Genomic DNA, 25,879 nt, shown 5'->3' with positions numbered 1-25,879 from the left:
TTTGTGGTTCTATAGAAACTTCAGGATTGATTTTCAACTTCAGTGAAAAATGTCATTTAATTGAATCTGTAGATTGCTCCAGATATAGGGGACATTTTAACAACATTAATTCTTCTAAAGAAGTTTTCTCATGGTTTTTCTCTGCAGCAAGTTCAAAATCTTAATATCTAAGGAGACCAAGTTTCTTGTTCTGTCTTCTCCCCAGTTAGAAAGTTCTTTGTGGGTCTGAATGACTCTAACTTCAATGCAGCTTCTCAGTGAAACTCGCTCCTTTATCTCATGGCTCCAGCAATAGAACACAAGGTCTGAAGAATCAAGACCTTGATTTACTCATGGTCTGAAAAATCCGGAAGCTGAAAAACATGAACACAGACCTATTTACTTGGAGAATCACCTGGGACTTCTTGCTGCCTCAAATCAGAAGTGACACATGCCATTTCTGTTCATGGTCATGGCCTAGAACTAGTCACAAGGCTCGAGGCAACTACAGAGGTTGCCGGAAGTAGTTTTCCTTATCCCAGGAGGAAAGAACACAGAAAACGACTTAGTGAACTTGGAGAATCATCTCTGCAATTACAGGTATGTCTCTGCAATTTCATTTCTTATTTAATATAAGAAGAAATGTTTAAAAAATTCTTTGAGTAAATCTGACTCTTAAAGCCAAGTGTTCCAGATAAAAACCTTCTTAAATTTTCTTGTTGCCCTTAGTTTTTCATTATTCCATGTGCTCAGTTCTTCAGTCGACACCATTTCCTAATTCTCCCTGAACATGTGTAGAGGCTCATTGTTAATAGGACAGACAAACTAATTCAGCTTTCACAGTAAAGAAAGAAACAAGAAAAAGTGAAACAAAAGTAGAAGCCATTAAACAAAAATCATGCTCTATCTAATATATAACAGGTGGGCATTGCATGTAATTTTTGAAATCAAATCTTAACATGGCATTATAAAAAATAATGATAGGTAAAAGAGTCTGAGCAGTGTGACCTAATAAAAGTTGCACTTTCTTGAACAGAAAATAGTGAAGAATATATGCACTCAAATGTTGAAAAGAAGGAATAAACATATCTGAGTTAACATGTAGAAGTATAACCATTTTAAGCCAGGAAAACAGACTGCAAAATAGATGTTATTCCATAATTCCCTCATGTCTTTGAGCCTAAATGTCTTCATTCAAAGACACAATGTAATTTCCTGGGAATAAGGCTAGGCTTTTAGATCAAATGTTTGTTTTTAAAAAGGGAAGATATACCAGGAAGCTCAATACACCTGATTTAAACAAGTATTGGCCTCAATGAAGACACTCTATTTTTTTTCTCAAAATTCTAATTCTTTTAAACAATAATTTTTGTTAATCAGCAAAAATAATCATAGTCCCTTTAATTTCTATCTTCTTTTTGGAGGAATATGGCAATTGGTTCTGAGGAAATTCTCAGAAGCTCTATGTGGCATAAGTACAAAGAGAAGAAAATTCAAGATGAACTTGAATATATGACCCTTTTCTGTCGGGACAGAGCATAACACAGGTCAACAAGAGCATCAATAAGGTTTAAATGATATGTCCTTTTGGAAAAGTTCTCTCCTAATTAGGCATATCAGGCAGGTTTTAGTTGTTATCATTGTTTCATTTGCTGTTCCACCTAGTGTTATAGGCATTTGTACTTTAATCTTTCCTTACATATCTAGTTCTCCTGCAATCTCAACAACCTGGAAATCTGAATGAAGAGTTTTTTTCTAAATCATGTGATACAAAGCTTTCACAATGAGGAGACATTATAAGTCACTGAGAATGAGGCTACCAATCATGAGTAATCCATGATAGAAAAATAAGAATGACAATGTTATGTCTTTATCTTCTCATTCTTCTGCTTTGAAATCCTTGTGGGGCTCAATTTATTGTTGAGGGATAGGTAATATTTCACTGATTTTTCTTGTATATCCATTAATTTCCAAAGGACTGTAATGGAGACATCACTTTTAAATGGAAGACATGGAGAAAAGTTAACAAGCCTTTGTATTCAAGAAAAGCACTAAGGTAAGGTCAGCCTTTCATTGCTGTGACAAAAAACCTGAGAAAAACAGTTTAGAGGAAAGATTTATTTTTAGCTCATGGTTTCTCTCCATGTCCACTTGATTCTCTTGTTTCTGGGTCTGTGGTGAGGCAGAACATCATCTCACAGAGGATGTGTCAGAGCAACGCTGTTCACTTAATGGTGACCAGGAAGGAGGGAGCAAAGGGGTATGCGCACAAGGGGCCAAGGACAAAATATACCCTCAGAGGCATGTCTTTAGTGACTACTTCCTCTAGCTAGGCCCCTCCTAAGTTTCTACCACTTCCCAATAGCTCTACCAAATGGGGACCAAGGCTTTGTGGGGACATTTCGGGTCCAAATTGTAACAGAAATCAAGTCCTCCAGAATCATCTAAAGTGACGTTCATTTCAAATTGTAAATATATCTGTGTAACATAGAAAGAAAGCAATCTTCAGAGTTGAAGCAAATCTTACTTCTCATTCTTCTCCCATAAATAATATAAACTTGAGAAATTTGCTAAAACGTGCTGGGTTTTACTTCATTTTCTTTCTTTTCAAATTAAAGATTTTTTTTTCTCATTCTTTTTTTTTTTTTGGTACCAGGGTTTGAACTCAGGGACACTCAATCAACCGCTGAGCCACATCCCCAGCCCTGTTTTGTACTTTATTTAGAGACAGGGTCTCACTAAGTTGCTGAGCACCTTGCTGTTGCTGAGGCTAGCTTTGAACTCGTGATCTTCCCACCTCAGCCTCCAGAGCTCCTGAGATTACAGGCGTGTGCCACCAAACTCAGCCTGTTTCAGTTCTTTTAAGATAAGGTTTACATTCATAAAGTTAGATTTCAGTAAAAGTTTAGATTTTTTTTAAAGGAGAAAATGAAAGAGTTGTGACTATTGGGAGATAACTGGTCCTAATTATATGTTGATACTTTTTTTTCATGTGTATTAGAAACAATATCGTTTTATAAAAACCACACATAAATGGTAGATGTCAGTTTAGAAGACAGTATATGATGACCCATGAATAGAACGAGCTGCTCGTTTTCAAACTTTTACCACTAGATGGAGGCCTTGTAAAAGGAAACCTTTCAGAAAATGGAACTTTGAGGATTCAGATTTAAAATGGAAAATTCCAATCCCCACAAGAGTCCATATGGAATTGAACTGTTCTCTTATAGTGAAAGGCATTTAAAATTGATTTTGAATAAATAGAATACCAAACAGAGGAACTAATTCTTGCCTACTTCAATTCCTGCTTTCCTCATTCCTTTATAGTGGCTTTGATTCAAATAGCCTTTTTAAAAAATATATTTTTTAGTTATAGTTGGGCACAATACCTTTATTTTTTTATTTGTTTATTTTTATGTGGTGCTAAAGATCGAACCCAGCACCTTGCATGTGCTAGGTGAGCTACAACCCCAGCCCTCAAACAGCTTTTTAAATTCTCTAAACTGATCCAGACACGATGGCACATACCTGTAATCCCAGCAGCTCAGGAGGCTAAGGCAGAAGGATTGCAAGTTCAAAGACATCCTCAGCAACTTAGTGAGACCCTGTCTCAAAATGAAATATTAAAAAGTCTGGGGATGTTACTCAGTGATTAAGCATCCTTAGGTTCTTCTTATCCAAATTGTGTGATTCAGGACAAAGAACTAGTCCATTTACTTAGTATTTTTTTGTTCAGAAAACTTAGTGAATAATCCAAATAATCCATCAGGAAACTATAGGGACTTAAACAGAAAGAGAACATTACATAAGCCAAAGGTATTTAGGATGATTTTCTTTTCCTGTGGTTGATTAACATATAATTTTAGACAGTTAACCCAACATGGCTTTGGCATTCTCATCTGTTTAAAGGGGGGAAGTTTCACCCAGTTTACATGGTTTTAAAAACATAAAATGAGGCAGCAGTGCCTTGCTGTCTCATACAAACAGTTGCTTAGTAAATGCCATTCTCCTATCACTGCCTTTTTTTCCTTTTGCATCTTGTTTTATATCCTTTTTGGGGGGCTGGTACTGGGGACTGAACCCAGGGGCACTTTACCACTGAGCTGTATCCCCAACACTTTTATTTTTTCATTTTGAGACAGGATCTTTCTAAGTTGCTGAGACTGGCCTAGAACTTTCAGTCCTCCAACTTTAGCCCCTCCAGTTGTTAGGATTATAGGTCACCACGTCTGGTTTGTGACACCATGTCCAGGCTTTCATCCATTTGCTAATCTAGTCAAACACGCATCAGAACCAAAATAAAAACTAAGATGCTAGGGGTGTTGAAGTCAGACTGCCTGAGTGTGAATTCAACTGATCATTAACTATGTGATCCTGAAGGGGTCTTAGTGTTCTTACTTGCAGAATGGGAATAATAATACTACATGGTTGTGAGATTTTGGACAGAATTGAATGAAGTAAGTTTACTCAGTGCTTATCACAATGCATACCACATGTGAATGATCAGAAAACATTATTATTTAGAATAGTAAAAAAAAATGAAAGAATGAGGTAGATATTTATATAGTGTAACTTGCTATCAGGGGACATGAGGAGTTTCTCTTTCATTCAGTGGTAAATACTCCAAAGAAGAGATACATGCGTTCTAAGAAATGCCCTTGTCAATCCTGATCTTCACCATCACTAGGACTAACTGAACATTTACCTGTGCCACAATAAACACATATACATGTAATCTATTTAATTCTCACAAAAATGCTATGAGTTAACCACTACTATATGATTCTTTTGTAGATGAGGGGAATATAGCTTAGAGAAGTTAGCTCATCCAAATCATAGTTAATAAGGGATAAAGACAGATTTTGAAGCTATATTTAACTTCACAATAAACACTTATCATATATATGATATATTTATATTTATATCCAATTCTTATTTCTTACAACCAAAGGAAAATTTTCTTTATGGGGGTATATTCTCTCAATTAAGCATTTTCATTGTGCCTATAAAAATAGTCTCCTCTTTTTTTGTTTTGGCAATTTTTCATGAGAACTGATGAAATAGAAGTTTCTACCTTTAGAAACTCTATTCAGACAAGTAGCATGTGAGATAAGCTAGAGTCTTCAGAGATCATTTGATTTCAGTTCCCTGAGTTTATTTTTTTCTCTTTCCACATTCTTGTTGGGCACTATATTTGTACATAATGATGGGATTTGTTCTTACATATTTTTTAAGGTACACAATATAATATTGTAATATGGCCAAAATCACTCCCCAGCACTTCCCCCCTCTCTCCCCAACTCCCATCCCTTGGTCCCTTTCCTCTACCCATCCCATCTCCCTTTGATTTTCATGAGATCCTATCCCCTTTCCTTATTCTTCTCTAGCTTCCCCATATGGGTTATCTTAGTTTTAATGCTAAAGGTCAAAGAAATAATAAAGGAGGAGCCACATCCTGAGCTTAGGATAATCACTGGATTTGGTTTTCATGTTCATGCAAGAAAGCCATTTTTTTTAACTCCCCAATTCTCTGCTACTGAGGCCAATTTATCTTAATTTTCTCTTCCAGCTTGCTGTGAAAATGCCATCTCCCATTATATGACTCTTAGGATCCTCTCCACAATTTCTACCTCCTCACTTCTAAGACTTTTGCTGAGAGAATGCACACGGTGTTTTAAATCTTCACTTTAAATCATTTTTTAATGAATTACATTAAATCTTGAATTAGATATTAAATATTAATGCGGGTTGCTTCATTATGGTTCTTTTGCTGGTATTTCTCAGTGACTCCTTTGCCTCTACTGACAAACCAGATGTTCTTAGATACTTTGTCAAGATAGCCTGTGTCATCAAGCAATTAAATTGTCTCATCTGAATTTTTGTTTAACCAGCTATTAAACACAGGAGTACTTAACCACTGAGCCACATCCCCTGCCTTTTTTTTTTTTTAATATGGAGAAAAGTTCTAAGTTACTGAGGCTGGCCTTAAACTTGTGATCCTCCTGCCTCAGCCTCCTGAGTCACTGGGATTGTAGGCCACTGCATTCAGCTCAGCTAAATCTTTGATTGTGTCATTGTCATCACAACTAAGGAAGACAGCAAAATCCATATTATCATTTGATGACATCATATCATTCGATGATAACATAATACACAGTGAAATTGGTGATAAATCATATTGATAAAATGTCTTAGTTGAAACCACCTCATCAGATAAAAGGCTCCAAAGCCCATTCCTGGGTAGTAACAATGTTACTGTTCTCTATGAAGTATGTAGGGGAGCATTCCCAAGTTTCTCCATAAGAGAAGGGAGTAGAATTTTAAAATACAGATGCTTTCCTTCTTTCTTTTAGCTGCTCTGTTATCTTTGAGCACAGTCCCTAAAACATTTTTGCCCAAGGGTGTGAAGAGTCTTACATATAGGAGAACAGGATGGTAAGGTTGTGTATGTTAGCAATCAGGCTGTCTTTCCTCAGTCTTGTTTCCATTTCCTCTCTCCTGAAGCACAGAGAAAAAAAGAAGTGACAGCTTTAAATTAATGTACCCAACCCAATTTCAAAACAGTAACTTGCCAGATAATATCTACTCAGTAGATATTGTTAAACCAGAATTTCATTTCATGTTACTCTACTAATTTCTCTGTCAATTGTATAAGCTGTTGATTATTCTAATCAGTGTTACAGATTAGAAACCAATATACAATAACATCCCCCAAATTTCTCTTATGCCCTCCCCAAAATCTTGCTTTATTATTTTGATCTTGCAGAATAGAAATTTGGGGGAGACATTAGATTTATTTTGAATAGCATTTCTAATAGTCAAGTGAATTAATAAATTAATGGACAATCAGTTTCTTACTGATACACTCATCACATCGGTCAGTAAAATTTTTAGAATCTTATTAATTTGATCAAATTGGAATATTTTTCTATAAAATTATAGAGCTAAGCTTTCTTCAGTTTATTAATTTCAGGACTGGGGTATAACCTCAGTGGTAGGGCTCTTGTCTGTCATGGGTTTCATCCCTAGTATGGCAAAAAAAATCTATAATTTCAAGTTAAGTATGTATTTATTCAATATACATTATATAAAGGATACAAAACAAATGTGTAATGTATTTTATTGCCTTATGTAACAGGCAATCTTCATGGGACAAGAAAGCTCAAATAGATCTAGTAAAGTATTATTGTATAAAAGAAGAACTGAATTTAACATTTTACTGCAGCTATGTGATATGCACAAATGATATACATCCTATTGACTTGCAAGATTAAGATAATAAGTTATTAGAATCAAATATAAAAAGGTCAGATGAAGTGCACAAGAGTACAGTCTACTTGATTTATAAGTATTACAATATGCATTTGAACATTCATCTGTCTTTATGAATTTTATTATTTTAAAATTCGCACCTTTTTTTATGTAGAACTACGTAAACATAATATACGAATCAACATACTTAAGAAGTTAACTTCAGGGAAGGAAGATGGCGGCGAGGGGAGTGCATTGTCCCCGTGTGCTGCTTCACTGTGTGGGAGTATGACAAGTCAGGACGGCTAAAGGATATCTTGTTAGGAATTTCCAGCAATAGTGGGGTGCTCCGGAACCTGGAGGAAGGATTTCCATCGCACGAGGATCAGCTACGGGGACTCAAACGCGAGAGGTTTGTCGCACGGAGGGTAACACTGCTTATTCAGCAAATCGCCCCGCGGCTAGAATCTGCAGCGTGCGCTGGGATAGAGACACAGGGTTACAGCGCTGCAGTTTCTGCCAGCCGCGCAAGCACCGTACTCAGGGCTGAATTCTGGGTTCGAGACGGGGGAAGGAAGCGGTCCATCTCGGTTCTCCACACCGGTCAGACCACAGAGGAGGCCAGCAGCCACCATGTTGGTAAACTGACGTCACCACCCCTGTTTTCGACTGACTGCAGCTCATTCAGCCATAGAACAGGTAATTTCAGGCTGCAATTCGCCTGCAGCTTGCAGACAGATTGCTAGGGCTCAGCGCCTGGGTGCTTCTTAGAACCTGATCTTATCGGAGTGAATACCGAGCGCGGGGCGGCCGAGTTCTGGCTCCCGGAACCGCCCTGGCCCAGGGCTGCTGAGCCTGTGGAGGCTGCTTCTTGGACCCTGCTCCTACCAGAGCATACAACAAGCACTAAGCAGCCGAATTACGGCTCCCGGAACTGAGCCCGCGGGGACTGCTTCTTGGAGCTTACATCTATAGGAGCTTACACCGAGCACGGAGCGGCCGAGTTCCGGCTCCCGGAACTTCCCTGGCCCGGGGCTAGGAGCCCGCGGAAACGGCTTCTCGGTCCGGGTCCTGCTGAGGGCCGGTCAGGACTCACCCGGTGCTTTGGTTGCCCGGCAAGGGGAACGAAATGCTGCCATTCGCATAGGATACCAACATGGCAGAGATCTGATGTCTGCAGAAAGCGGCGGAGGAGGGAACTTCAGCAATACCAGTGGTGACATAAGCAGTTGGTCTCCTGGTAGGGGGGGGTGAGGCACAGTCACCCGAGTCTCCTCAATTTGTCGTCGAGCCAGAGGGAAGGAGCCGGGCCGCCGCCAGCGCCCGGAGCAGGCCCAGCAGCTCGCCAGCGTGGTGACCGCGTGACCCCAATTGGAGAGGGGGCGGAGCGGAGCCGCCACCCGCAACCGCAAGGTGGGCAGACCCGCGACCCAGTGGTACATGGGCGTGGTAGGAGGGGCAGGGCAGAGCCGCGGTTCGCGCTGTGACGAATGAGCGTGCAAGGTAAACAGACCTGTGACAGCCTGGCAGGTCAGGCCCAGTGGCCTGCCAGTGTAGTACACACGTCACCCCAACTGGAGTAGGGGCAGAGCAGATCCTTCTCCCACGCCCGGATCAGGCCCTGCCGGTGTGGTGGTCACGTGACCCCAATCGGAGTGGGGGCGGAGTGGAACCGCCACCCGTGCCCGCAGGGTGAGCAGACCAGTGATCAACCTGCAGATCAGGCCCAGGGGTCCGCAGGCGTGGTAGGAGGGGCAGGGCAGATCCGCCGCCCGCGCCTTCAAGGTAGGCAGACCTACAACAGACCGGCGGATCAGGCCCAGGAGCCTGCCGGCGTGGTACAAACACCATCCTAATTGGAGTAGTGGCAGAGCAGAGTCGCCGCCCGTGCCAGGAACAGGCCCAGTGTCCTGCAGGCGGGGTAGTCACGACACCCCAATTGGAGTAGGGGCAGAGCAGAGCCTCCACCCGTGCCCAAAAGGTGGGCAGATCTGCGACCGACCAGCGGGACAGGCCCAGTGGCCTGCCGGTACGACAGACACGTCACCCCATTTGCAGTAGGGGCAGAGTAGAGCCACCGCCCACGCCTGCAGGTTAGGCAAACCTGCAACTGACCGGCGGATCAGGCCCAGTGGCCTGCTGGCGTGGTACACTCGTCACCCCAATTGGAGTAGGGGCAGAACAGAGCCGCCACCAGCTCCCAGAACAGGCCCAGTGACCTGCCGGCGTGGTAGCCACGAAACCCCAATTGGAATACGGAGAGAGCAGAGCCGCCGCCCGCACCTGCAGGAAAGATACGCAAGCAGTATGAAAAGACAAGGAAAGAAAGGACCACAAGCAATGCAGGTCAACGCAACTTTAGAAGAGGTAACAGCTGCAGCAGATGGAATGTCAGATAAAGAATTCAGGATATACATGCTTCAGATGATCTGGAGTATCAAGGAAGACATTAAACAGCAAAATCAGACAATGAAAGACCACTTCGACAACGAATTACGCAAACAAATCCAGGAAGCAAAGGATCAACTATACAGGGAGATAGAGGTTATAAAAAACAAACAAACAGAAATCCTAGAAATGCAGGAAGCAATAAACCAACTTAAAAACTCAATAGAGAATACTACCAGCAGAGTAGAACACTTAGAAGATAGAACATCAGACAATGAAGACAAAGTATTTCAACTGGAAAAGAACATAGACAGCTCAGCAAGACTGTTAAGGAACCATGAGCAGAACATCCAAGAAATATGGGATAACATTAAGAGACCAAACTTAAGAGTCATTGGGATACAGGAAGGTACAGAGCTCCAAACCAAAGGAATGAGAAATCTATTCAATGAAATAATACAAGAAAACTTCCCAGACTTGAAGAATGAGACAGAATCCCAAATCCTAGAAGCCTACAGGACGCCGAATGTGCAAAATCATAAGAGATCCACACCTAGACACATTATAATGAAGATGCCCAACATACAGAATAAGGAGAGAATTTTAAAAGCTACAAGAGAAAGGAAGCAGATTACATTTAGGGGTAAGCCAATCAGGATAACAGCTGATCTCTCAACACAGACTCTGAAAGCTAGAAGATCCTGGAATAACATATTTCAAACACTGAAAGAAAATGGGTTCCAACCAAGAATTGTGTATCCAGCGAAATTAAGCTTCAGGATGGAAGATGAAATTAAAACCTTCCACGATAAACAAAAGTTTAAAGAATTCGCAGCTAGAAAACCATCTCTTCAAAACATCCTCGCCAAAGCATTACAGGAAGAGGAAATGGAAAATAACAATGAAAACCAACAGTGGGAGGTAGGTCAGTAAAGGGGGGGGGGGAATAATCAAAGAGGAAAACAAACCATGTTTAGTAACAGAAATAAACAAATATGGCTGGAAGAACAACCCATATCTCAATAATAACCCTAAATGTTAATGGCTTAAACTCACCAATTAAGAGACACAGGCTAGTAGAATGGATCACAAAACAAGACCCAACAATATGCTGCCTACAGGAGACGCATTTGATAGGAAAGGACATACATAGGCTGAAGGTGAAAGGTTGGGAAAAATCATATCACTCATATGGACTTTGGAAACAAGCAGGAGTGTCCATACTCATATGAAATAAAATAGATTTCAATCCAAAGTTAATCAAAAGAGATAAAGAGGGACACTACATACTGCTTAAGGGAACCATACACCAACAAGACATAACAATCATAAATATTTATGCCCCAAACAATGGTGCAGCTATGTTCGTCAAACAAACTCTTCTCAAGTTCAAGAGTCTAATAGACCACCATACCATAATCATGGGAGACTTCAACACACCTCTCTCGCCACTGGACAGATCTTCCAAACAAAAGTTGAATAAGGAAACTATAGAACTCAATAACACTATTAATAACCTAGATGTAATTGACATATATAGAGTATACCACCCAACATCAAGCAGTTACACTTTTTTCTCAGCAGCACATGGATCCTTCTCAAAAATAGATCATATATTATGTCACAGAGCAACTCTTAGACAATATAAAGGAGTAGAGATAATACCATGCATCTTATCTGATCATAATGGAATGAAACTGAAAATCAACGATAAAAGAAGGAAGGAAAAAGCATACATCACTTGGAGAATGAACAATAGGTTACTGAATGATCAATGGGTTATAGAAGACATCAAGAAGGAAATCAAAAAATTCTTAGAGATAAATGAAAACACAGACACAACATATCGGAATCTATGGGACACATTGAAAGCAGTTCTAAGAGGAAAATTCATTGCTTGGAGTTCATTCCTTAAAAAAAGAAAAAACCAACAAATAAATGATCTCATACTTCATCTCAAAATCCTTGAAAAAGAAGAGCAAAACAACAGCAAAAGAAGTAGAAGGCAAGAAATAATTAAAATCAGAGCTGAAATTAATGAAATTGAAACAAAAGAAACAATTGAAAAAATTGACAAAACTAAAAGTTGGTTCTTTGAAAAAATAAACAAAATCGACAGACCCTTAGCCATGCTAGCGAAGAGAAGAAGAGAGAGAACTCAAATTACTAGCATACGGGATGAAAAAGGCAATATCACAACAGACACTTCAGAAATACAGAAGATAATCAAAAACTATTTTGAATCCTTATACTCCAACAAATTAGAAGATAGTGAAGGCATAGATAAATTTCTTAAGTCATATGATCTGCCCAGATTGAGTCAGGAGGATATAGAAAACCTAAACAGACCAATATCAATTGAGGAAATAGCAGAAACCATAAAAAGACTACCAACTAAGAAAAGCCCAGGTCCAGATGGGTATACAGCAGAATTTTACAAAACCTTTAAAGAAGAACTAATACCAATACTTTTCAAGCTACTTCAGGAAATAGAAAAGGAGGGAGAACTTCCAAATTCATTCCATGAGGCCAACATCACCCTGATACCTAAACCAGACAAAGACACTTCAAAGAAAGAAAACTACAGACCAATATCTCTAATGAACCTAGATGCAAAAATCCTCAATAAAATTCTGGCGAATCGGATACAAAAACATATCAAAAAAATTGTACACCATGATCAAGTAGGATTCATCCCTGGGATGCAAGGCTGGTTCAATATACGGAAATCAATAAATGTTATTCACCACATCAATAGACTTAAAAATAAGAACCATATGATCATCTCGATAGATGCGGAAAAAGCATTTGACAAAGTACAGCATCCCTTTATGTTCAAAACTCTAGAAAAACTAGGGATAACAGGAACATACCTCAATATTGTAAAAGCAATCTATGCTAAGCCTCAGGCTAGCATCATTCTGAATGGAGAAAAACTGAAGGCATTCCCTCTAAAATCTGGAACTAGACAGGGATGCCCTCTCTCTCCACTTCTGTTCAACATAGTTCTCGAAACACTGGCCAGAGCAATTAGACAGACGAAAGAAATTAAAGGCATAAAAATAGGAAAAGAAGAACTTAAATTATCACTATTTGCAGATGATATGATTCTATACCTAGCAGACCCAAAAGGCTCTACAAAGAAACTATTAGAGCTAATAAATGAATTCAGCAAAGTGGCAGGATATAAAATCAACACGCATAAATCAAAGGCATTCCTGTATATCAGCGACAAATCCTCTGAAATGGAAATGAGGACAACCACTCCATTCAAAATATCTTCAAAAAAAATAAAATACTTGGGAATCAACCTAACAAAAGAGGTGAAAGAATTATACAATGAAAACTACAGAACCCTAAAGAGAGAAATAGAAGAAGATCTTAGAAGATGGAAAAATATACCCTGTTCATGGATAGGCAGAACTAACATCATCAAAATGGCGATATTACCAAAAGTTCTCTATAGGTTTAATGCAATGCCAATCAAAATCCCAACGGCATTTCTTGTAGAAATAGAGAAAGCAATCATGAAATTCATATGGAAAAATAAAAGACCCAGAATAGCAAAAACAATGCTAAGCAGGAAGTGTGAATCAGGCGGTATAGCGATACCAGACTTCAAACTATACTACAGAGCAATAGTAACAAAAACAGCATGGTACTGGTACCAAAACAGGCGGGTGGACCAATGGTACAGAATAGAGGACACAGAAACCAATCCACAAAACTACAACTATCTTATATTTGATAAAGGGGCTAAAAGCATGCAATGGAGGAAGGATAGCATCTTCAACAAATGGTGCTGGGAAAAATGGAAATCTATATGCAACAAAATGAAACTGAATCCCTTTCTCTCTCCATGCACAAAAGTGAATTCGAAATGGATCAAGGAGCTTGATATCAAATCAGAGACGCGCCGTCTGATAGAAGAAAAAGTTGGCTACGATCTACAGTCGGTGGGGTCGGGCTCCAAATTCCTCAATAGGACACCCATAGCACAAAAGTTAATAACTGGAATCAACAAATGGGACTTAATCAAACTAAAAAGTTTTTTCTCAGCAAAAGAAACAATAAGAGAGGTAAATAGGGAGCCTACACCCTGGGAACAAATCTTTACTCCTCACACTTCAGATAGAGCCCTAATATCCAGAGTATACAAAGAACTCAAAAAATTAGACAATAAGAAAACAAACAACCCAATCAACAAATGGGCCAAGGACCTGAACAGACACTTCTCAGAGGAGGACATACAGTCAATCAACAAGTACATGAAAAAATGCTCAACATCTCTAGCTGTCAGAGAAATGCAAATCAAAACCACCCTAAGATACCATCTCACTCCAGTAAGATTGGCAGCCATTAGGAAGTCAAACAACAACAAGTGCTGGCGAGGATGTGGGGAAAAGGGTACACTTGTACATTGCTGGTGGGACTGCAGATTGGTGCAGCCAATTTGGAAAGCAGTATGGAGATTTCTTGGAAAGTTGGGAATGGAGCCACCATTTGACCCAGCTATTCCCCTTCTTGGTCTATTCCCTAAAGACCTAAAAAGGGCATGCTACAGGGACACTGCTACATCGATGTTCATAGCAGCACAGTTCACAATAGCAAGACTTTGGAACCAACCTAGATGCCCTTCAATAGACGAATGGATAAAAAAAATGTGGCATTTATACACAATGGAGTATTACTCTGCATTAAAAAATGACAAAATCATAGAATTTACAGGGAAATGGATGGCATTAGAGCAGATTATGCTAAGTGAAGCTAGCCAATCCCTAAAAAACAAATGCCAAATGTCTTCTTTGATATAAGGAGAGTAACTAAGAACAGTGTAGGGACGAAGAGCAGGAGAAGAAGATTAACATTTAACAGGGATGAGAGGTGGGAGGGAAAGGGAGAGAGAAGGGAAATTGCATGGTAATGGAAGGAGACCCTCAGGGTTATACAGTGGAGGAGGTAGAGAGAGAGGAGGGGAGGGGAGGGGAGAGGTGGGGAGGGGGGAGGGTGGAGGATGGGAAAGGCAGTGGAGCACAACAAACACTAGTATGGCAATTTATAAATCAATGGATGTGTAACTGATGTGATTCTGCAATCTGTGTATGGGGTGAAGGTGGGAGTTCATAACCCACTTGAATCAAAGTGTGGAATATGATATGTCAAGAAATTTGTAATGTTTTGAACAACCCACAATAAAAAATTAAAAAAAAAAAAAAAAAGAAGTTAACTTCAGTTGTCATCACAAAATTGTCAGCTAATTGTAGGTTTATGTATTTAGGACAGTAACCCATTTTTGATTCTCATTCCTTTATCCACTATTTCTTTCTGTAATTTGCATTATGTAATTGGTCTTATATTTTCTTTTAATGTTTAATATTACTCAAGAAGACTCAAAACATGAAGCTGCATTGAGAACTAATAAAAAGTCTATGAAAATGTTGTCACTGATGTCTAGAAATTCAAAGATGTACTCAGTGAGCAATATAGAAGCTATACTTACACTCACCACAGGGTGGCATCTGAGCATCATTAATAACAGTAAAACTATATGGGTATGCATACTCAGGAAATGACTGGAGGGTTTATCAGTTGAAAATTATGTAATAGTATTTTTTTTAATTACAATTTTTTTTTTTGTATCAGGAATGAACCCAGGGGCACTTAACCACCGAGCTACATCCCCAGCCCTTTTTTTTTTTTTTAATTTTTTATTGTGGGTTGTTCAAAACATTACAAATTTCTTGACATATCATATTCCACACTTTGATTCAAGTGGGTTATGAACTCCCACCTTTACCCCATACCCAGATTGCAGAATCACATCAGTTACACATCCATTGATTTACAAATTGCCATACTAGTGTCTGTTGTGCTCCACTGCCTTTCCCGTCCTCCACCCTCCCCCCTCCCCACCTCTCCCCTCCCCTCCCCTCCTCTCTCTCTACCTCCTCCAGTGTATAACCCTGAGGGTCTCCTTCCATTACCATGCAATTTCCCTTCTCTCTCCCTTTCCCTCCCACCTCTCATCCCTGTTAAATGTTAATCTTCTTCTCCTGCTCTTCGTCCCTACTCTGTTCTTAGTTACTCTCCTTATATCAAAGAAGACATTTGGCATTTGTTTTTTAGGGATTGGCTAGCTTCACTTAGCATAATCTGCTCTAATGCCATCCATTTCCCTGTAAATTCTATGATTTTGTCATTTTTTAATGCAGAGTAATACTCTATTGTGTATAAATGCCACATTTTTTTTTATCCATTCGTCTATTGAAGGGCATCTAGGTTGGTTCCACAGTCTTGCTATTGTGAACTGTGCTGCTATGAACATCGATGTAGCAGTGTCCCTGTAGCATGCCCTTTTTAGGTCTTTAGGGAATAGACCAAGAAGGGGAATAGCTGGGTCAAATGGTGGCTCCATTCCCAACTTTCCAAGAAATCTCCATACTGCTTTCCAAATTGGCTGCACCGATCTGCAGTCCCACCAGCAATGTACAAGTGTACCCTTTTCCCCACATCCTCGCCAGCACTTGTTGTTGTTTGACTTCTTAATGGCTGCCAATCTTACTGGAGTGAGATGGTATCTTAGGGTGGTTTTGATTTGCATTTCTCTGACAGCTAGAGATGCTGAACATTTTTTCATGTACTTGTTGATTGACTGTATGTCCTCCTCTGAGAAGTGTCTGTTCAGGTCCTTGGCCCATTTGTTGATTGGGTTGTTTGTTCTCTTATTGTCTAATTTTTTGAGTTCTTTGTATACTCTGGATATTAGGGCTCTATCTGAAGTGTGAGGAGTAAAGATTTGTTCCCAGGGTGTAGGCTCCCTATTTACCTCTCTTATTGTTTCTTTTGCTGAGAAAAAACTTTTTAGTTTGATTAAGTCCCATTTGTTGATTCTAGTTATTAACTTTTGTGCTATGGGTGTCCTATTGAGGAATTTGGAGCCCGACCCCACCGACTGTAGATCGTAGCCAACTTTTTCTTCTATCAGACGGCGCATCTCTGATTTGATATCAAGCTCCTTGATCCATTTTGAATTCACTTTTGTGCATGGCGAGAGAAAGGGATTCAGTTTCATTTTGTTGCATATAGATTTCCAGTTTTCCCAGCACCATTTGTTGAAGATGCTATCCTTCCTCCATTGCATGTTTTTAGCCCCTTTATCAAATATAAGAAAGTTGTAGTTTTGTGGATTGGTTTCTGTGTCCTCTATTCTGTACCATTGGTCCACCCGTCTGTTTTGGTACCAGTACCATGCTGTTTTTGTTACTATTGCTCTGTAGTATAGTTTGAAGTCTGGTATCGCTATACCGCCTGATTCACACTTCCTGCTTAGCATTGTTTTTGCTATTCTGGGTCTTTTATTTTTCCATATGAATTTCATGATTGCTTTCTCTATTTCTACAAGAAATGCCGTTGGGATTTTGATTGGCATTGCATTAAACCTATAGAGAACTTTTGGTAATATCGCCATTTTGATGATGTTAGTTCTGCCTATCCATGAACAGGGTATATTTTTCCATCTTCTAAGATCTTCTTCTATTTCTCTCTTTAGGGTTCTGTAGTTTTCATTGTATAATTCTTTCACCTCTTTTGTTAGGTTGATTCCCAAGTATTTTATTTTTTTTGAAGATATTTTGAATGGAGTGGTTGTCCTCATTTCCATTTCAGAGGATTTGTCGCTGATATACAGGAATGCCTTTGATTTATGCGTGTTGATTTTATATCCTGCCACTTTGCTGAATTCATTTATTAGCTCTAATAGTTTCTTTGTAGAGCCTTTTGGGTCTGCTAGGTATAGAATCATATCATCTGCAAAAAGTGATAATTTAAGTTCTTCTTTTCCTATTTTTATGCCTTTAATTTCTTTCGTCTATCTAATTTCTCTGGCCAGTGTTTCGAGAACTATGTTGAACAGAAGTGGAGAGAGAGGGCATCCCTGTCTAGTTCCAGATTTTAGAGGGAATGCCTTCAGTTTTTCTCCATTCAGAATGATGCTAGCCTGAGGCTTAGCATAGATTGCTTTTACAATATTGAGGTATGTTCCTGTTATCCCTAGTTTTTCTAGAGTTTTGAACATAAAGGGATGCTGTACTTTGTCAAATGCTTTTTCCGCATCTATCGAGATGATCATATGGTTCTTATTTTTAAGTCTATTGATGTGGTGAATAACATTTATTGATTTCCGTATATTGAACCAGCCTTGCATCCCAGGGATGAATCCTACTTGATCATGGTGTACAATTTTTTTGATATGTTTTTGTATCCGATTCGCCAGAATTTTATTGAGGATTTTTGCATCTAGGTTCATTAGAGATATTGGTCTGTAGTTTTCTTTCTTTGAAGTGTCTTTGTCTGGTTTAGGTATCAGGGTGATGTTGGCCTCATAGAATGAATTTGGAAGTTCTCCCTCCTTTTCTATTTCCTGAAGTAGCTTGAAAAGTATTGGTATTAGTTCTTCTTTAAAGGTTTTGTAAAATTCTGCTGTATACCCATCTGGACCTGGGCTTTTCTTAGTTGGTAGTCTTTTTTTTATGGTTTCTGCTATTTCCTCAATTGATATTGGTCTGTTTAGGTTTTCTATATCCTCCTGACTCAATCTGGGCAGATCATATGACTTAAGAAATTTATCTATGCCTTCACTATCTTCTAATTTGTTGGAGTATAAGGATTCAAAATAGTTTTTGATTATCTTCTGTATTTCTGAAGTGTCTGTTGTGATATTGCCTTTTTCATCCCGTATGCTAGTAATTTGAGTTCTCTCTCTTCTTCTCTTCGCTAGCATGGCTAAGGGTCTGTCGATTTTGTTTATTTTTTCAAAGAACCAACTTTTAGTTTTGTCAATTTTTTCAATTGTTTCTTTTGTTTCAATTTCATTAATTTCAGCTCTGATTTTAATTATTTCTTGCCTTCTACTTCTTTTGCTGTTGTTTTGCTCTTCTTTTTCAAGGATTTTGAGATGAAGTATGAGATCATTTATTTGTTGGTTTTTTCTTTTTTTAAGGAATGAACTCCAAGCAATGAATTTTCCTCTTAGAACTGCTTTCAATGTGTCCCATAGATTCCGATATGTTGTGTCTGTGTTTTCATTAATCTCTAAGAATTTTTTAATTTCCTCCTTGATGTCTTCTATAACCCATTGATCATTCAGTAACCTATTGTTCATTCTCCAAGTGATGTATGCTTTTTCCTTCCTTCTTTTATCATTGATTTTCAGTTTCATTCCATTATGATCAGATAAGATGCATGGTATTATCTCTACTCCTTTATATTGTCTAAGAGTTGCCCTGTGACATAATATATGATCTATTTTTGAGAAGGATCCATGTGCTGCTGAGAAAAAAGTGTAACTGCTTGATGTTGGGTGGTATACTCTATATATGTCAATTACATCTAGGTTATTAATAGTGTTATTGAGTTCTATAGTTTCCTTATTCAACTTTTGTTTGGAAGATCTGTCCAGTGGCGAGAGAGGTGTGTTGAAGTCTCCCATGATTATGGTATGGTGGTCTATTAGACTCTTGAACTTGAGAAGAGTTTGTTTGACGAACATAGCTGCACCATTGTTTGGGGCATAAATATTTATGATTGTTATGTCTTGTTGGTGTATGGTTCCCTTAAGCAGTATGTAGTGTCCCTCTTTATCTCTTTTGATTAACTTTGGCTTGAAATCTATTTTATTTGATATGAGTATGGACACTCCTGCTTGTTTTCGAAGTCCATATGAGTGATATGATTTTTCCCAACCTTTCACCTTCAGCCTATGTATGTCTTTTCCTATCAAATGCGTCTCCTGTAGGCAGCATATTGTTGGGTCTTGTTTTGTGATCCATTCTACTAGCCTGTGTCTCTTAATTGGTGAGTTTAAGCCATTGACATTTAGGGTTATTTTTGAGATATGTGTTGTTCTTCCAGCCATATTTGTTTATTTCTGTTACTAAACATGGTTTGTTTTCCTCTTTGATTATCCCCCCCCCCTTTATTGTCCTACCTCCCACTGTTGGTTTTCATTGTTATTTTCCATTTCCTCTTTCTGTAATGCTTTGGAGAGGATGTTTTGAAGAGATGGTTTTCTAGCTGCGAATTCTTTAAACTTTTGTTTATCGTGGAAGGTTTTAATTTCATCTTCCATCCTGAAGCTTAATTTCGCTGGATACACAATTCTTGGTTGGAACCCATTTTCTTTCAGTGTTTGAAATATGTTATTCCAGGATCTTCTAGCTTTCAGAGTCTGTGTTGAGAGATCAGCTGTTATCCTGATTGGCTTACCCCTAAATGTAATCTGCTTCCTTTCTCTTGTAGCTTTTAAAATTCTCTCCTTATTCTGTATGTTGGGCATCTTCATTATAATGTGTCTAGGTGTGGATCTCTTATGATTTTGCACATTCGGCGTCCTGTAGGCTTCTAGGATTTGGGATTCTGTCTCATTCTTCAAGTCTGGGAAGTTTTCTTGTATTATTTCATTGAATAGATTTCTCATTCCTTTGGTTTGGAGCTCTGTACCTTCCTGTATCCCAATGACTCTTAAGTTTGGTCTCTTAATGTTATCCCATATTTCTTGGATGTTCTGCTCATGGTTTCTTAACAGTCTTGCTGAGCTGTCTATGTTCTTTTCCAGTTGAAATACTTTGTCTTCATTGTCTGATGTTCTATCTTCTAAGTGTTCTACTCTGCTGGTAGTATTCTCTATTGAGTTTTTAAGTTGGTTTATTGCTTCCTGCATTTCTAGGATTTCTGTTTGTTTGTTTTTTATAACCTCTATCTCCCTGTATAGTTGATCCTTTGCTTCCTGGATTTGTTTGCGTAATTCGTTGTCGAAGTGGTCTTTCATTGTCTGATTTTGCTGTTTAATGTCTTCCTTGATACTCCAGATCATCTGAAGCATGTATATCCTGAATTCTTTATCTGACATTCCATCTGCTGCAGCTGTTACCTCTTCTAAAGTTGCGTTGACCTGCATTGCTTTTGGTCCTTTCTTTCCTTGTCTTTTCATACTGCTTGCGTATCTTTCCTGCAGGTGCGGGTGGCGGCTCTGCTCTCTCCTTATTCCAATTGGGGTTTCGTGGCTACCACGCCGGCAGGTCACTGGGCCTGTTCTGGGAGCTGGTGGCGGCTCTGTTCTGCCCCTGCTCCGATTGGGGTGATGAGTGTACCACGCCGGCAGGCCACCGGGCCTGATCCACCGGTCGGTTGCAGGTTTGCCTACCCTGCAGGCGCGGGAGGCGGCTCTACTCTGCCCCTACTCCAAATGGGGTGACGTGTCTGTCGTACCGGCAGGCCACTGGGCCTGTCCTGCTGGTCGGTCGCAGATCTGCCCACCTTTCGGGCATGGGTGGAGGCTCTGCTCTGCCCCTACTCCAATTGGGGTGTCGTGACTACCCCGCCTGCAGGACGCTGGGCCTGTTCCTGGCACGGGCGGCGACTCTGCTCTGCCACTACTCCAATTAGGGTGGTGTTTGTACCACGCCGGCAGGCTCCTGGGCCTGATCCGCCGGTCTGTTGTAGGTCTGCCTACCTTGGAGGCGCGGGCAGCAGATCTGCCCTGCCCCTCCTACCACGCCTGCGGACCCCTGGGCCTGATCTGCAGGTTGATCACTGGTCTGCTCGCCCTGCGGACACGGGTGGCGGTTCCGCTCCGCCCCCACGCCAGTTGGGGTCATGTGACCACCACACCGGCAGGGCCTGATCCGGGCGTGGCAGAAGGATCTGCTCTGCCCCTACTCCAGTTGGGGTGATGTGTGTACCACACTGGCAAGCCACTGGGCCTGACCCGCCAGGCTGTCACAGGTCTGTGTACCTTGCCCGCGCGAACGGCGGCTCTGTCCTGCCCCTCCTACCACGCCCATGTACCACTGGGTCGCGGGTCTGCCCACCTTGCGTGTGCGGGTGGCGGCTCCGCTCCGCCCCCTCTCCAATTGGGGTCACGCGGTCACCACGCTGGCGAGTCGCTGGGCCTGCTCTGGGCGCTGGCGGCGGCCTGGCTCCTCCCCTCTGGCTCGAGGACAAATTGAGGAGACTCGGGTGACTGTGCCTCACCCCCCCTACCAGGAGACCAACTGCTTATGTCACCGCTGGTATTGATGAAGTTCTCTCCTCCGCCGCTTTCTGCTGACATCAGATCTCTGCCATGTTGGTATCTTATGCGAATGGCAGCATTTCGTTCCCCTTGCCGGGCAACCAAAGCAACGGGTGAGTCCTGACCGGCCCTCAGCAGGACCCGGACCGAGAAGCAATTTCCGCGGGCTCCTAGCCCCGGGCCAGGGAAGTTCCGGGAGCCGGAACTCGGCCGCTCCGTGCTCTGTGTAAGCTCCTATAAGTGTAAGCTCCAAGAAGCAGTCCCCGCGGGCTCAGTTCCGGGAGCCGGAATTCGGTTGCTTAGTGCTTGGTGTATGCTCTGATAGACGCAGGGTCCAAGAAGCAGCCTCCGCAGGATCCGCAGCCCTGGGCCAGGGCGGTTCCGGGACGGTTCCGGGAGCCGGAACTCGGCCGCTCCGTGCTCTGTGTAAGCTCCTATAAGTGTAAGCTCCAAGAAGCAGTCCCGCGGGCTCAGTTCTGGGAGCCGGAATTCGGCTACTTAGTGCTTGGTGTATGCTCTGATAGGCGCAGGGTCCAAGAAGCAGCCTCCGCAGGCTCCGCAGCCCTGGGCCAGGGCGGTTCCGGGACGGTTCCGGGAGCCGGAACTCGGCCGCTCCGTGCTCTGTGTCAGCTCCTATAAGTGTAAGCTCCAAGAAGCAGTCCCGCGGGCTCAGTTCCGGGAGCCGGAATTCGGCTACTTAGTGCTTGGTGTATGCTCTGATAGGCGCAGGGTCCAAGAAGCAGCCTCCGCAGGCTCCGCAGCCCTGGGCCAGGGCGGTTCCGGGTCGGTTCCGGGAGCCGGAACTCGGCCGCTCCGTGCCCTGTGTAAGCTCCTATAAGTGTGACCAGCCCTTTTTATTTCTTGTTTTGAGAGAGGGTTTTACTAAGGTGCGTAGGGCCTTCCTCAGTGGCTAGGGTTGACATAAAACTTGTAATCCTCATGCCTCAGCCTACAAAGCAGCTGGAATCAAAGGGATGCACCACTGCACCCAGCTTTGTAATAAAATTTTTTGATTAAATGCAGCTTAATCAAATAGTGGTTTCAATTTTTTCATGTCACAGGAAGTCTGGAAATAGGCAGGTTCCTATATTCCTACTCTTCCACCTTCATATGGGGGGCCTGTTCCATGCATCAAGTTAAGTATGTATTTATTCAATATATATTGTATAAAGGATACAAAACAAATGTGTGGTGTGTTTTATTGCCTTATGTAACAGCAGCTCTGACACTCACTCTCTGAATACCAGCAATGTGCTTCAATGTTGGGACACCTAAATCAGCGAGTGAGCAAAGATTTCCAAAATACTCCTGGTTGAGAATCACTTAGTGCATTATCCCCCTGGACAAAATCAGTGTTCATTAGCAAAGAAATGGAGGAAGAGAACTTGAGCTAGCAGTGCCTGCAAGAAAAACGGAGTATAAATAAATAAGTACATAATTATGAGTACATGATTCAGTGGGCAAAAGTAATGTGACATAATGCTATTCTGCCAGTAGAAATCACAACTGAGGAACATATAGTAAAAATAGAGCAAGGGAAATGTAAGTAAGAGTCTCACTACTATCTGACAAAGTTAATAGAGTAAGAAAAATTACACAGAGGTTAATCGATAGGACTGAACCAACGTACAGTGAAAGAAAATGTCATGGAAGGATTAACTTTATAGTTCTCAGTGAGCAATATAGAAGCTATACTTACACTCACCAGATGGTGGCATCTGAGCATCATGAATAACAGTAAAACTATATCTGTATGCATGTGTGATGTGTTTATATTATGTCTTATATTTTTTTTCTCCAGAATTAAGAAGACCAAAAGGAAGCAAGAATAACTCTTCGAAGTCTGAAAGATGAAAGATAAGAGAAAGCGTAACCCACTGTTCAAGATTCAAGCAGCAGGAGTATGGCTTTTCAGTGAGGTGGGTGACAGGGAATTCACTGACATTCAACATTGGACTTCAAAATAATTGTAGGGGCCCAGAAACTCAGAAGCTTTGAGCACAGAAGAAGAAATAATATGCTAGAGACATGCCAACTTTGCCTGAGGTGGCATCAGTGTCATTAGTATCTCCAGTTCACTGCAGAGGGCAGAGTAACAAGTGGAAAGATAAAAAAATCACTGAAGATAAATTCAGCACAGGAGAACCCGTGGAATAGTAAGCGGGGCTGACCTTAACAGATCTACAGATAGCATGGCACGCTGATGACTGAAAAGCGCTTTGATTCTCTTGATTGGTGTGCAGACACTTCCATTTGCAAGTGACCTCTTGGCAGCTTTCAGTGGCGGGAGCTCTGGAGTTCATAAAGAGCATTGCCAGCCTGTCCTAGCAAACATCTGCCATGGGCTCCAGAGTGTATCTGGCCCAGTGCAATTGAAACAGGCACAGAGAGGACAATACCTAGGGGAATCCTGGCTGAAGATCCTGGGGGAGAGAGTCTTGTCTTCCTTTTGTTTCTGGTGTCTCATACCACCAGCTGGAGAGAGGCCAGAAACTAGTTAGACAGTTGCTTCTGCACTCCAGGTCTGATCCTGGAAAGTCCACATCATTGCGGTGGAATATTTGAGACCTGTGGAAGGCTAAATTCTCCACTCTACCAGAGGAATTTTCAGGAGGTCCTTGTGACTCAGATGTCTAGCAGAGATTGGCATCTGCCCAGCAATAGCAGGTGTGGATCTAGACTCTCTGGAGTAAATACCTCCTGACAAAGTTCTAAAGAATGTTCAGAACTAAACCCCAGACACTGAATTTCCCAATTATAACTCTGCATCAGGTCCACTCTGCAGTAGCCTAGTCTGTTCAGACAAAGCTCAAATTGTCAGGACGCCCCATCTGTCCTACTTTATGTTGACAGAAGGAAAGCTGAGAAATACTACAACTGCTTAAGTTCCAGATCCAAGGGGTACATAGCCCAAAAAGAAATGCACAGAAGGACACAACAGCATAGGCTGTGAATATCCATCCCTGTTAACAGTCTGACTACCACATTGGAGACAAGCCCTTCATTTTTCATTAAGAATTTTTTCCTATTCTCCATTATCCCATTTTTTTTTTTTACTTTTTCCATTGTATGTGTTCTTGCTTTGCTCATTGACTTAAGAATATGTATATATATATATATATATATATATATATATATATATATATATAACTTTATATGTATGTGTAATATATATCTATACTATATATATTATAACATATACATATAAAATTTTCTTTATGTATTATCTCAATAAGTAAAAATTTTATTTAGAAATATATAAAATTATATTTGTATGTATAAATTATATATTTATATGTGTAAATATATAAAATTATGTTTATGTAATTTTTCTTTTATTTTTATTGTTCTCTCTTCAAACTGTTATTTAGTTTTGTTTGACTTTGGAGGGATAGAGTTTTTTTGTGTGTTGACTTTGGATTGTTCTTACCTTTGTTTTTGTTTCTCTTACTAATCCTTCTTTCCATTCTTCTCTCTCTAATAGCCAAATTTTCTTGTTCCCTCTTCCTCTCTTTTTATTTTATTTTTTAATTTTTTTTTTGAGAGAGAGAGAGAGAGAGAGAGAGAGAGAGAGAGAGAATTTTTTAATATTTATTTTTTAGTTTTTTCAGTGGACACAACATCTTTGTTTATATGTGGTGCTGAGGATCAAACCCAAGCCGCACACATGCCAGGCGAGCGCGCTACTGCTTGAGTCACATCCCCGGCCCCTCTTTTTATTTTATTAATTGTAGTTATTTTTGTTTCTTCTTCTTTAAAGCCATCACCTGCTACCTCTCTCTTGATTCCCCTCTGTTCACTTTTCAAATATTTCAAACTGTCTCTTGTCTTCCTACCACATTTTCTCTTTACTTAAGAAACTATGAATTTTTTTTTGTGTGTGGAAGGGTACAGGGGATTGAACTCAGGGGCACCATTCAGATTGTTGTGGTTATAAATATGGTGGATGATGTAGTTGACACTTGCTGTTTCATGCTAGATCTAGTTCACAGCTATTTTTGCTGTTGCTGTTGTGAAATGTTCACTCACCTTTTCTTTTTGTGTGGCAATTGGTGTTATAGATGTCATGTTAGGCACTGGACATTTATTTTAAGGCAATGTATTGGTTTGGCAGTTATAACTATGGCTTGCTTTCCCTTTTTCTAAGAGGGACTGGAAAGTGACACTTGGGACACTACAAGTTCACACTTA

General features: G+C 40.6%; 1 long non-coding RNA gene across 2 annotated transcripts; it reads left to right on the top strand.

The window, feature by feature from the left end:
* The first annotated feature begins 241 nt into the window (after positions 1 to 241).
* On the top strand, positions 242 to 24,082 carry LOC139705030 (uncharacterized). Of its 2 annotated transcripts, none has more exons than XR_011706927.1 (3): positions 242 to 579; positions 1,956 to 2,035; positions 23,490 to 24,082. It is a non-coding gene; the product is annotated as an uncharacterized lncRNA (long non-coding RNA). The 2 variants fall into 2 exon arrangements; XR_011706928.1 differs by lacking the exon at positions 23,490 to 24,082 and adding an exon at positions 5,549 to 5,639.
* The last annotated feature ends 1,797 nt before the right edge of the window (positions 24,083 to 25,879 follow it).

The sequence above is a fragment of the Marmota flaviventris genome, chromosome 3 (genome assembly GCF_047511675.1).
Source record: "Marmota flaviventris isolate mMarFla1 chromosome 3, mMarFla1.hap1, whole genome shotgun sequence".
NCBI classification, from domain to species: domain Eukaryota; kingdom Metazoa; phylum Chordata; class Mammalia; order Rodentia; family Sciuridae; genus Marmota; species Marmota flaviventris.
The sequence above is the reverse complement of the archived record's forward strand: the minus strand, read 5'-3'. Positions and strand labels throughout refer to the sequence as shown.